The 4,065-nt window shown below is 31.3% G+C and overlaps 1 protein-coding gene across 1 annotated transcript in view; it reads right to left on the bottom strand.

Moving 5' to 3' along the window:
• The window catches only part of LOC106475622 (serine/threonine-protein kinase PAK 3-like), a 38,932-nt gene extending 36,436 nt beyond the window's left edge, over positions 1–2,496 (bottom strand). Inside the window, exon 1 of the mRNA XM_022380806.1 lies at positions 2,338–2,496. The gene's annotated coding sequence lies outside the window, so the exon portion shown is untranslated. The remainder of the gene's footprint in view (positions 1–2,337) is intronic.
• Between the last annotated feature and the right edge of the window lie 1,569 nt (positions 2,497–4,065).

Here is a 4,065-nt window from a genome sequence, read left to right as displayed (position 1 = left end):
CTATTCTAATATTTAAAAAACAGACCCATGAGGGTAAGGGTTACCCGGCTATCTTTCCTTCCTTAAAAAAAAAAAATTACATCGCTTTCAATTCTCCAACTTTCTGTTAATGTTACTTATTAATCTTTTGTAGCATGTCATGTCAAATCTATCTGTAAGTCAAGAAAAAGCATTTTTCAGAGGACCTTTATTCTAAACAGAATAAATCTTCAGAAGAGTTTAATAGAGGACTCAATGATTTTCTAAAAAAAGTAAAAGGTGGCTTTAATTTTTACTTTTCTTTTTCTTAGAGTTTGATGTTCAATGATGGTCATGAACAATTTAATACCACATAACCTAAGAAAAGTAAAAATTTAAACCCACCTTTAACTTTTGAGAAAATCATTGATTCCCCCTCTTAAAATCTACAAAATGCTTTCCTCAACTATTGCAGGTGGCAACTCATTCCACAAGTTAATCTCCCTGCTAGAAAAATAACTGTCTTAACTAGAGCCCTGCCTGTCTTTTCCAAATCTTAAACTTGTGTTCTTTCATACTGTTGTCTCCAGAATATGGTATTAATAAATCAAAGGCTTTCATCTTATTGAATAATCTAGTAAGTTTGAATAAGACCACCTCCTACTTTTCTTTCCTTAAGAGAAAATGAGTTAAAAGATCTTACCCTATCCCTATAAAATAATATTTTCATCCCTGGAATCCTATTGTTTCTTTCCAATAAGCCCTTTCTTAGGTAAGGAGACAAATTGTAAACAGTGTTCCTTTATAGAGATAATTTTCTCTTTTGTCTATAAATATACCCTAAAATTCTGTTATCTTTACTACTAACAACATAGATCTAATGGTTTGAGTGATTTATCCATCAATATGCCAAGATACTTTTGTTCAGTCACACTATATTAAAGATGTGATTCAAATTAACATAATTCAAATGCATTACTTTGAAGTTACTATAATTAATGATCATTTACCAATTGGTCAAAGTTATTCTGTAACACCTCAACATCCTGAATATAGCTAAAAATTCCCAAGAGTTTAATGTCATCAGTAAATCTGACTAATTTCCTAATTATGCTCCTACCATACCCTTTAAAGAAATGATTTTTAATAACACATTGAAACATTTTTCTAACAACAGAAATCAAGCAATATATAATTTCATAGATTTTTCTTTCAACCCTTTTCTTTTTCAAAAAAAGGGAATCATATTAGCACTCTTTCACCTATAAATCAAAAGCATTGACAGATTTATCAACAATTTGGATACCAAAATAATAAATGTATTTCATAGTTAAGAGTTTTAAGTATGATAATCACTGATAAGCACATATACCTAATTTCAGTCAACATGGAATTTGGATGGTCTGAGGTACTAACTATTGCATAAAAGAAAAAGGACAAAATATTATAAGCTATATTTTACTCAAGATAACATTTAAACTTAATTCCTAAAAATGAAGCTTTTAACTATTACATAAGTTAGCTTAAACATTAAGGCTGTGTTATGAGAGTTATTAAACTTAAGAATACCTAAGTGAAAGAAGGCAATTTGGCTCATCAAGGTCATCCCTAATCCCCAAATATGTACCATTTCTCATCCAGAAGTCTGTTAAAAATAACCTAAATCACCCATTTCTAACAAACATTGCATAAGTTATAATGGAGATATAGTTATGTCTAAAATCAAGACTCCTGATTTCTCAATATATGCTGAAAATTGTGAACTTTGAGATCATGATAAATCATAAATTTTTGTAGGGTAGGAGTCATCTTCAGCTAAAACATCTTTTTTTTAAATGGGTGATTAGTCTTTGGAATGGGTTTCCTTCAAATGTGGTGAATGCTATTAACTTTCTTAACTTAAGCCAATGGAATCTATGTTAAGACTGATAAACATTTGACTTTGACTTAAGTTTGAGTGATAAGGGCTAGCTTTGTGCATTTTTATTTTAAAAATTATAGTTTAATTTAGTGTATGGGGCAGCCTAAACGGAGAAACTGGTCCTTTGTTGTCCTTAAATTATATGTATGCAAATTTATAAATCCACAAATAGAGATATACTACTAAGTAATAGTAGACTCAACTAGTACTACTACTACTGTAGTGCCAGTAGTAGTATTAATACTATATACAAGACATAGTAGTAGTACAGTATACTGTATTAATGTTATACGATATAGTAATACTAATAATAGTGCTAGAATACATAATGTTAATAGTATATTTATACAGTAGTACTAGTACTACTAGTAGTAGTAATATTAAGAGTAAGAGAATGATACATATACTATAGTAATAAAAATTGAAATATAAAACTATATTTATAATAAAATATTTACCTGAGTTAAAAAGGAATATTCAAATAAACATGTAGCTAAAAATTCCGACAATGTCTAACATAGTTACAGACTGCATTTCTAATCACAAATAGTCTGACGCCCAAGGAACTAACCAACGTTAGAATTTAGATACCTAACCAAGCATTATTCATAATGTTAGATCTACACCAGCCCAGTAAATGACGTAATCTTGTCTGATGGCGCCATCACGCACTAGAAACATTATTCAACTTTTTTCCCTTCAATTTTTGTTTTAATTTATTATATAATTCCATCTCTAATACATTTCCTAGAGGAATTTTCTTACTAACTTGAAACTTATTATTATTTTAAACTGCTTTTCCCCCAGCGGACCAATCGTTAGTCTGAGGGGCCATGACGCTAAAAATCGGGTTTTGATACCAGACGTGGGCAAAACACTATATGGTGAAGTAAAATCTACTCATACCCCCATAGATATTATATATACACTTCACCATTATAAGAGCCTTAATGGTATTTATTTGGTGTGCTGACCCAAGCTGTACTAATGAGCCTTGAATAGGAGAAACTACAATCCACAGTAGAGGGTACAGCCAATCAAAGAATGTATTAGGCCTCTACATCACAGATTCTCTTTTCAATTTCACCTATGGTGATTATATATTTATATATATATAAAACCATTTAATATTCGGTCTGCTGTATAATATTGAATAATGAATTCGACGAAATGTCATAACATTACTGACGCACCTGAATTAATTTAGGTAACTATATGGTGAAGTAAAACGGACTCAAAACCCCATAGATAAACACAGATAGTCCATAGTGTAGCTTTGTACTTAACAATAAACTTTTTTTTTTTATTAATTTATTTTTGCCATAATTATCAATGTTATCATTTCATATCTTTTTATCTTAAGTGAAATGTATAGTTTATTCTTAGTGTTATTCTTTTCTTCTGAATCTTATTTGGATTGTGAATCTACGGTTTGTGCTTTTACAGACCATTTCCGCAAAAATGCGCTCCGTACTTTGGGGCCATGAATGCGCTATAAGAGCGATGATCAATACCCACTATTCGATCAGATAAAGGTAGGCGGCTGGTACTATTAACATTATTGCATTTCCTCTTATCTGTCAGTACAAAATTAGGGATGACTATATGCTAATATCCCTTTTCATAGCTTTTCACAAAAAATGTTGTGAGTCTTATTTTGTACTGTTTACACTGTGAATTTATGAGTAGTTATTTTGAAAGCTACGGCTCGTTTACTATTCCGGCATTCTATCATTTGGTTCATTATTAATATTATTGAAGTTTGTTTTATATTTGTTTTATCGCAAAGTTGCACAAGGGGCTGTCTGTGCTGTTTTCACCGCAGGTACCAAACTCTGAATTCTAGCATTAAAAGCTCTCAAGCTCAGTGCAGAAGCACACTATTTTCGCTTTATCTTTGTCGTTTATATAGAAATATATTTCATTTTGTAATTTTCACACAGTTATAGTTTTAATGGTTTTAACCTAGGATCGGTTGTGGCCTGGTTATTGTGCTAGTATGTGGGTCAAAAGGTCCAAAATTCCAGCCGCGATGTGCCGCTGAACAAGTCCCATTCTTTCAGCTACGAGGGAGTTTTAACTATAACAGTAAACTCTTCTATGCGCACTATAGTTACTGCATAAAGAGCTGTTGACTGGCTGTATTCTTTCTGGCCAACAGTTCTAAATTTCGGATGGTATTGTTA

The sequence above is a fragment of the Limulus polyphemus genome, unplaced genomic scaffold (genome assembly GCF_000517525.1).
Source record: "Limulus polyphemus unplaced genomic scaffold, Limulus_polyphemus-2.1.2 Scaffold148, whole genome shotgun sequence".
Classification (NCBI taxonomy): Eukaryota; Metazoa; Arthropoda; class Merostomata; order Xiphosura; family Limulidae; genus Limulus; species Limulus polyphemus.
Note: the sequence above shows the minus strand (reverse complement) of the source record. Positions and strands in the feature narration are given on the sequence as shown.